The following is a 9,983-nucleotide window of genomic DNA, read 5'->3' on the forward strand; positions in this document are numbered from 1 at the left end:
AGTGGTCAGAAAAGAACACCGACTTGACATTGGTGGACCTGACCAAGAACATTTGGGACACAAACAGGTAATCGATCCTTGAGTGGATAGACTCGTCTGCCCGTGACTAGGTGTATCTACGCTGTGCACAGACTGCGGGCGTGCTGAAGATGTTGTGCACCTTGGCATCTTTGACCATTTCCATCAGGACTCTGGACATGGCATCCAGTTTGCTGTCCCTCCTGCCGGATTGTCCATCAGTATCAATGATGCTGTTGACGTCTCCGGCCAGAATGACCAGCCTGGGCGTGGCCAGCAATAGTGGAAGTTGCTGCAGGACGGCCGACCGTTCACTCTTACCTGCTGGGACGGACACATTAATCAGTCTCAGGAGAGCATTTCTGTATATGACGCCAGTGACGACGAGGCGCGCGCCCACCATCTCCTTAACCTCTGAGATGGTGAAGTTGCCTCCTCGCAGCAGGATACCCAGGTCGGTGGAGCGGTTATCATTGCCCCCTGACCAAACTGACGGCCCATGGGCCCACAAGCTTGATCATCTCCTGTAACTGCTGAGGTGCGGTATCCCATACTCCTGCAGAAACAGGACATAAGCTCATCAGCTTTAACTTTGGCTAGGAAGGCCAATGTAAAAATACATTGCATAGAAGATTTAAATTTTTTTTCTTTTCTTTTATTTAACCCCCACACTACCGCCTAACTGCAGTAGTGCTTATTTTTTTCCCCAGCACCCATGGTGTGTGTGTGCAGGTGTGAGACACAGTGAGATACACAAGGTGTACGAATCTTTATTCAATTTCCACCACCAGGAAGATAGGAAAACACCCGAGTGGCCAGTGACAAGCAGTGCCCTTCACAAAAAAGGCAATGCTGTGTGATCAAATAGTGAAGGGGAGGGTAGGGACTAAATCAAGATAGAGTCGGAGGGGGAAATAATGCACTCCACTCCCTGCGGCACCCACCTCTCCCTGAACAACTCCAGGGTGTTGGTGGACACCGCGTGCTCCTTCTCCAAGGACACCCGGGCCCTAACATAACCGCGGAAGAGGGGCAGGCAGTCGACCCTAACTACCCCCTCCACGCCCGCTGCCTGGACCTGTTGATGGCCAGTTTGGCCAGGCCCAGGAGCAGACCCACAAGGAGGTCTTCAGACCTGCCCTCCCTGCTCCGTACTGGGTGCCCGAAGATCAGGACCGTGGGACTGAAGTGCAACCAAAAGCAGAGGAGGAGGTTTTTGAGAAAATCAAAAAGGGAGTGCAAACTCTCACACCCAATATATACGTGGTCCACGGACCCCACAGCGCCACAGAAGAAGCAGTTGGGCTGGGAGTCCGTGAACCACCGCAATCTGCGGTTGCAGGGGACCGCTGCGTGCAGCACCCTCCACCCCAGATCCCCGAGAGAAAGGGGGAGGACTCCCGCGTAGAGAGCCCTCCACTGGGGATCCCCACCGCCCGGTGGCAAATGGGCACGCCAAGGCGTGTCCGGGCGGTGGATGAGGGAGAAGAGGTGGACGTTGTGCAGCAGCAGTCTATACAGGGTCTGCCTTTTTACCCCCTGAAAGGGAACAAAATTAAAATTCCGGAGGCGGCTCAGGTTGTGGGGCACGGGCTCCCGCGGGAAGTACAGGACCTTGGGGCCAATGTGAAATTCCGTCCGGGCTGGGGTGAGCGTGGACGGGATCCCACCGCACACCTGAGCGTCCTCCAACTGGTGCACTACGTCAGGTCCGAGCACTGCCGTTTTAAGGCGTCGGATGGCGGTGGCCACATACCAGACGTCTACCGCTGCTCTGCTCGCTATGTCCTGCGGCAGCGTCCAGCCCAGGCCCCCGGCACCCAGCACATCCCCGACCCTGGTTGCCCTCGCCGCCACGGCCCACCCCTCCGACAGCCACTCGAACCTGCAAGTATGGAGGTGCGGATTCCTGAGCAACGGCTCCCTGACGACAGCCGCTACTCCTGCCGGAGTGTAGGCGCGACATGATTCAACCATGTTCCAGACAGTGATCAGGTCCTGGTAAAAGACAGGCAGCGTCTTGAGGGCGACCTCCAAACCGTCACGGTCGACGAACAGGAGCTGCGTGTCGTAGTTGAGGTTAAGCACCTGGCGGAAAAAATGTCGCCAGGGCGTACCATCTAGGAGGAGGCTCGACGTAAAGGTATCGCTGCAAAGTCTGAACGTCATGAGCTGGTTGGAAGATTTAATGCTACGCACGTTAAATACTGGCAATTGTAACCCTCATTTTACCCTCATTGGTATAAAGTTACCAATGTCCATTTGCTAATGGTCCTGTCTCTGGAGCTGCTGTCTGCATCCCCGTGGTGAAGGCAAACTGTTGGACCCTAGCAGGGCTGAAGTAGCTGTCCGGCTCTTTGGTGGGATCATTTTTCTGCTCTGGTGTCATCAGGCTGGGACCAGGGTCCGCACAATCCAGTTCAGCATCTGACAGTGGGGCTGCCAGAAGTTCGCTGCTCCCAGTTACCTGGAGCTGTGGGGCAGTGTGTACCTCCTGGTTCTCAACTGGTGGGGATTGGGCTTTACCAGTCACCTCAGAGGGTTTGTGGTTTTCCGGTTGGGGGGGTGCTGTCCTCCTTTCTCCCCGCAGCGTTCTGCCTCTTTTAGTGACGACCCTCCTTGCACCTGTCCTCAACCATCTGAAGAGCTGCCCATATCCTTCTTGTGCAGCTGCCGTTTCCCCCTTTGCTGTGAGGCTTTTGGGATCTGGCAGGTTTTCCTTTTCCTGTTTTTATTTTACAGGCATCCACTGCCCTGCCTCCTAGGTTCTCTCCTCCTCCATTGCCTCAGTCTGTCTTGTTTGGAGCTTGGGTTGACTGCTGTACCTCTCCGCTGGCTGCCGCCTGCTCCGCTCCAGCTTGTCCTTCTTTCTGTATGCCACCAGACTCCGTTCCTCTGCTGTCAGGTTGGACCTTGCTGGCTTTTTGCGGTCCCCGGCTCACCTTGCCACCTCCGGCCATCTGTGCGTAAGTGGCTGCCGAAGCCAACATGAAGATCCTCCAAGAGCAGGTCAGCATAACCAAAAGATCCTCCAATGTCTAATCACGATCCAGTGACGATCTCAATTAGCTCTGATGACTTGCAACTCGACACCTGTTCTGATCAGAACACACAGTTGATCTTAGCCAAAAGGCTCATTTTTTTAAATTTCAAAAATATACTTTATTCACAAAAATATTTTGATATCTGTACAGTTGGTGATGCCATTCATATGTATACATTGCATGCCTTTACATACAGAGATCAGACTGAATCATTTGTATATACAAGTCTGTATGTTAACCATCCAGGAGGCATCAGCGGAGCCCAATTACTGCGTGGGCCCCTGTTCTTCTTTGGCAGGCAGACCGTATGCGGTGGTCTTTCCCTACCACGCCTTGGCAGCAGCTGCCCCAAGATTCAGCGCGTCCCTCAGCACATAGTCCCGGACCTTGGAATGTGCCAGTCCGCAACACTCAGTCGGGGTCAACTCCCTCAGCTGGAAGACCATCAGGTTTCGGGCAGACCAAAGAGTGTCTTTCACCGAGTTGATGATCCTCCAGGCATAGTTGATGTTTGTCTCAGTGTGCGTCCCGGGGAACAGACCATAGAGCACGGAGTCCCATGTCACGGAGCTGCTCGGGATGAACCTCGACAAGCACCACTGCATTCCTCTCCAGACTTCCTTTGCATAGGTACGTTCCGGAAGGAGGTGTGTGACAGTCTTGTCCGCTCCACAGCCACTTCGAAGGCAGCGTGCGGTGGGGCAGAGAGTCCAGGCGTGCATGAAGGATCTTACCGGCAGAGCCCTTCTCACCACCAACCAAGCCATGTCTTGTTTGAAAGTTCTGGCGATGAGGCATTCTGCCAAATGACTTTGACACTCTGCCCAGGGAACTGTTCAACAGGATCCATCCTCCTTTTCCTGAAGGGTCTCAAGGACACTACGTGCTGACCACTTCCTGATCAAAGGTGTTTTTCTTCATAAATTTTCCACGAAGGATAGGTGATGCGGAATGGTCCAACTACTTGGAGGGTTCCACGGCAGCAAGGACAGGCCCATCCTTCGCAACACCGGGGACAGGTAGAACCTCAGTACGTAGTGACACTTGGTACCAGGGATCTACACACAGCTTGATGCAGTCACACTCAAAGATGGCCATCAGGGTGAGAGTAGCATTGGGTGTGTTTTTCTTCCCCCGTTGCCCAGATATTTATACATCATGTTCCTTCGGACCCAGTCTATCTTTGATCTCCACACAAAGTGGAAGATGGCCCAGGTGACTGCGGCCGCACAGGTTCTGGGAATAGGCCAGACTTGTGCTACGTATAACAACAATGGGTGTGCCTCACACCTGATGACCAGGTTTTTTTCCTCGCAATGGAGAGCAACCATTGCTCCCATCTGCCCAGTTTCTGCCTCACTTTACTGATACGCTCCTCCCAAGACTTGGCGCACGCTGTAGCCCCTCTGAACCAAATAGCCAGCACCTTCAAGTGGTCAGTCCTGACAGTGAAGGGGATCGAGGATTGGTCGGCCCAGTTCCCAAAGAGTATGACCTCGCTCTTGCTTCAGTTTATCTTAGCCGCTGAGGCCCGTTCGAGCTGGTCACAGATGCACATGAGTCTATGCATGGACAGTGCATCCGAGCAGAAAATGGTGACGTCATGCATGTTCAGGGAGGCCTTAACCTGTCGGTCCCTGCTGCCAGAAATAGTCACCCCTCTCCGGTTCGCATCCTTTCTGATGGACTCAGCAAATGGCTCTATGCAACACACAAACAAGGCAGGAGAGAGAGGGCAACCCTGTCTGACTCCAGATCTGACTGGGAAGCTGTCTGATTCCCACCCATTGATAGAGACTGCACTGACAACGTTGGTGTAGAGCAGTCAGATCCAATTGCATATTTCTTCCCCGAAGCCCATTTTGGAGAGAACATCTCTCATGTAAGTGTGTGATATCCCATCAAAGGCTTTCTCCTGGTCCAGGCTGATGAGGCAGGTGTTCACCTCCCTGTCCTGCCCGTAGGCAATTGTATCCCTGTCAGATCTTCCTGCCCAGTACAGCACAGGTTTGGTCAGGGTGAATCACCGATCCCAGAGCATACCTGACCCGGTTGGCGATGACCTTTGACAGGATTTTGTAATCTAGATTTAACAGTAAGATCTTAGCCAAAAGGCTAGATAGTCCAACTGGGACTGCATAATTCTGAATCTATTTCTGGGGAGCGAAGCCAGAAAGGTAGTGGTGATGATGGTGTGTGAACATTTTAGTGATAGTGACCACAACACAGTATGATTTGGGTTTGTTATAGAAAAGAAAAAAATTGTGTTCTACTAAAGAAAAAGATTTTGCATTGGGGAAAAGCAGGATCTGGTCAAAATAGACTGGGAACAGTTACATGGGCAACGCTGTTAATGCTGCTGCCTCGCTGCACTAGGGACCTGGGATCAATTCCAGGCTCCGGTGGCTGTGTGGAGTTTGCACATTTTGAAATCATAGGGCCATAACAGCACAGAAACAGACCCTTCAGTCCATGCTGAATGTAATCCTGAACTAAACTAGTCCCAACTGCCTGTTCCTGGCACATAATGCTCCAAGCCTTTCCTATTCACTACTTATCCAAATATCTTTTAAATCGACCATCTCCTGTAAAGAAAATTTCATGTACTTGATTAAATTTTATTTACCTCTCAAAAATGAGAAAAATTTCTAAACTGTGTGCCCTATTCTTTTCATATATCACTTGCTTAAAATTAGTTAAAAGATACATAACACCAGGTTATAGTCCAACAGATTTATTTGGAAGTACAAGCTTTCAGAGTGCTACTCCTTCATCAAGTAGCCAGATCATAGGACACAGAATTTATAGTAAAGAACAAAATGTCATGACTTAACAGCAATCTAGGTTTGTTCAACACATCACATCAGTAATATGACACTTTATAGTAAAAGATCAAATTCTGTGTCCTGTAATCCTACCCCACTAGCTACCTAAAGAAGGAGCAGTGCTCCAAAAGCTTGTACTTCCAAATAAACCTGCAGACTATAACATGGTGTTGTGTGATTTTTAACTTTGTCTACCCCGGCTCCTCCACGTCATTGCTTGAAATGAATATTCTTTCCGATAACTATTAACAGCAAAAAACAATCTCCTTAATTTTTTTCAGTAACCAACTCAAGGCCCACAGATAAATAATTAGCAAGCTGACTTGAAAATGCATCCCTTTACTGTCTCTTCGGGATATCATTCTGACGTTCCCCCAGGTAGTGGGTCAACACTCAACCTGTTGATAAATGAGCCACAATGTCACCCTCCTTTTGAGATGAGGACATCTGCTGTTCATAGTGATCAATGGAGCCATCTTGGTTAATGGGCCTGTGGGAAGACATGTGGTCCACACTGGCTGAGTTTGGAGACTGTCTTAGTTTTGAGTATGATTGTACTGACTGACTGTTTTAAGGCTCCTGTGGTCAGGCCACTGCAAAACACTAGCCTCATTTCATGGAGTAGTCTAAGTTTCGAAACAGGGTATAGAACATAGAACAGTAAAGCACAGGAATGGGCCCTTCAATCATGTTGTGTTGAACATGATGCCAAATGAAACTAATCTCTTCTGCTTGCCTTCATCCATATCCCTCCATTCCTTGCATATGTCATGTGTATATCTAAAAGTCCCTTAAATGCCCTTATCGTATCTATCTCCATCACCACCCCCAGCAGTGCATTCCAATCTCCTGCCACACTCTGTATAAAAAAAACCTGCCCCTCGCATCTCATTAGAACTTTCTCCTCTCACCTTAAGTATATGTCCCCTAGTATTAGACATTCCAATTCTGGGAAAAATATTCTGACTGTCAACCCTATCTGCATTTCATAATTTTATAAACTTCCATCAAGTCTCCCTTCAGCCTCTGTTGCTCCATAAAGCAACCTAAGTTTTTCTAGTCATAATTTGGAGATGCCGGTGTTGGACTGGGGTGTACAAAGTTAAAAATCACACAACACCAGGTTATAGTCCAACAACCACCTAATGAAGGAGCGCCGCTCCGAAAGCTAGTGTGCTTCCAATTAAACCTGTTGGACTATAACCTGGTGTTGTGTGATTTTTTTAAGTTTTTCTAGCCTCTCCTTATAGCTCATACCCTCTAATCCAGGCAGGATCCTGGTAAACATCTTCTGCACCCTCTCCAAAGCCCCACATTCTTCCTGTAATTTAGCAACCAGAATTGAACGCAATAATCTAAGTGTGGCCTAACCAAAATCTTACAAATCTGCAACATGATATCCTAATTCTTGTACTCAGTTCTCCAACCAATAAAGGCCAGCATGCCATACATCTCCCTTACCACCCTGTCCATTTGCGTCACCATATTCAGGGAGCTATGGACTTGAACCCTAAGATACTTCTGTCCATCAATGCTATTCAGAGTTATGCCATTAACTGTATACTTTTCCTTAACATTTGATCTTCCAAAGTATAGCACCTCACACTTACCCTGATTAAACTCCATCTGTCATTTTCTCTGCCCATATGGACAACTGATCTATATCCCACTGCTTCCTTTGACAACCTTCTACACTATCCACAACTCAAACTGATCTTTGTATCATCTGTAAACTCAGTAACCCATCCGTCTACATTTTCATCTAAACCATATATATATATATATATCACTAACAGCAGAGGTCCCAGTACAGATCCCTGGGGAACACCACTTGTCACGGAATTCTAACCTGAAAAACACCCTTCCACCGTTGCCCTCTGTCTTCTATGGGCAAGCCAATCCTGAATCCACGAGGCCAAGTCACTGTTGATCCCACGCATTTTAATCCCTCTCAAGAACCTGGGGGTAGGCATCATGAGCTCTGGGAACTTATACACTTTTATGCTCTTCTTTCTTGATTTCAAAATGCCTTAGTATATCAGCGTGCACATTCTCCCCGCGTCTGCAAGGATTTCCTCCGGCTGTTCTGGTTTCCTCTCAGTTCAAAGATGTTCAGGTTAAGCGGAATTGCCATGCTAAATTGCCCCATAATGTCTAGAGATGTGCAAATTAAGTGAGTTAGCCATGGGAAATGCCTTGATATCAAAATGAGGTGGTTCTGGCTGGGATCCTCTTCAGAGGGTTGATATAGGCTTGATGGTCTGACACTCTAGGGATCTTATGATTCTATGAGAAGTATTCAAAAAGGTATGGGGATGGGGTGGATTGCAGGACCAATCTGTTCCCTTTAGGGTGAATCTTGTAGCAACAAGGCTAGAAAACTATGAAAGAAAGGCTTTTAGCAAGTATAAAGGGAACAAATCTGTTGCAGCTCAGACATAGAAATCATAGAATCCCTACAGTGTGGGAGCTGGTCATTAGGCCTATTGAATCCGCACCAACCCTTGGAAGAGCACCCATCCCATCCTGATTACTTTGCATCTCTTGAGGCTAATCCACCTAGCCTGTGCATCCCTGCACACTGCAGGGCAATTTGGCATGGTCAATCTACTAACCTGCATATCTTTGGACGGTGGGCGGGAAAATCAGCTCTTGAGGAAACCCACGCAGACACTGGGAGAATGTGTAAACGCCACAGATAGTTGACTGAGGGTAGAATTGAACCTGGGTCCCTGGTACTGTGAGGCAGCAATACTACTGAGCCACCGTGCCATATAAAAAATGGAGTATAAAAAGTGAAGGGACACTGAAGAAAGTAATGAGAACAGAGGGGGAGCATGAAAAAAAAGCTGGTGGTTTCTCCCTGGTAGACAAGCAGGAGGCTGGAAGAACACAGCAAGCTAGGCAGTATCAGGAAGTGGAGAAGTCAAAGTTTCAGGTGTAACCCTTCTTTAGGACAGAAGTCTTGGGTCCTGAAGTAGGGTTACACCCAAAACGTTGACTTCTCCACCTCCTGATGCTGCCTGGCTTCCTGTGTTCTTCCAGCCTTCTGCTTGTTTACCTTGGATTCCAGCATCTGCAGTCTTTTTGTCTCTAGGTGATTTCTGCTTGGCACAGGGACACTGGACAATTACTGTGATTCTCCAGCACTCTTTTTGTTTTAGATTTCCTGTACTCAGTTTTTGTGTTGTGATTTTTATTTAGATACAGATTTTGGGAAGAAGTACTGTGAGGTTCTCAAGTAGAGTAATACTGGGTGGCACAGTGGTTACCACTGCTGCCTCACAGCGCCAGAGACCCGGGTTCAATTCCCGCATCAGGCGACTGACTGTGTGGAGTTTGCCCGTTCTCCCCGTGTCTGCGTGGGTTACCCCCGCGTGCTCCGGTTTCCTCCCACAGTCCAAAGATGTGCAGGTCAGGTGAATTGGCTATGCTAAATTGCCCGTACTGTTAGGTAAGGGATAAATTTAGGGGCATGGGTGGGTTACGCTTCGGCGGGTCGGTGTGGACTTGTTGGGCCGAAGGGCCTGTTTCCACACTGTAATGCAATCTAATCTAATACACAGAATGGGAAAGTAGTGGAGGATTTGGCAGGTTTAAAAGTGGACAAATCCCCAGGTCCCAGTTGTACCGCAGGCTGCTGGCGAACACACTGAAGCAAAACACAGAAACTCTGACCCAAATTTTAATTCCTCTCTGGCCATATGAGTGGTACCAGGGAATTGGTGAACACCTTTCCAGCTTTCAAGAATGATGGTAGAAATTAACCAAGGAATTACAGAACAGTGAGTCTCACATCTATGGCAGGGAAATTATTGGAGAAAATTCTGAAGGAGAGAATAAATCTCCACTTGAAGTGGGAGGTTTGATTAGGGATAGGCAGTAAGGTTTTGTCATGCCTAAGGGAGGTCATGCCTGATAAATTTTATATAATTTTTTGAGGTGATCACGTCGAGATGAGAGTGTAGTTAGTATGGTATTCAAAATAGCCTTTGACAAGGTGCCACATCAGAGATTGATAAAGAAGGTAAAAATACACAGGATCCAGTTTAACTTGACAAGTTGGACAAAATGGGGATAGAAAGGTGTTTTTTTT

Source organism: Chiloscyllium plagiosum, unplaced genomic scaffold (genome assembly GCF_037043375.1).
Source record: "Chiloscyllium plagiosum isolate Xiang-an unplaced genomic scaffold, Cpla_swu_hap1 HiC_scaffold_31, whole genome shotgun sequence".
Taxonomy (NCBI): domain Eukaryota; kingdom Metazoa; phylum Chordata; class Chondrichthyes; order Orectolobiformes; family Hemiscylliidae; genus Chiloscyllium; species Chiloscyllium plagiosum.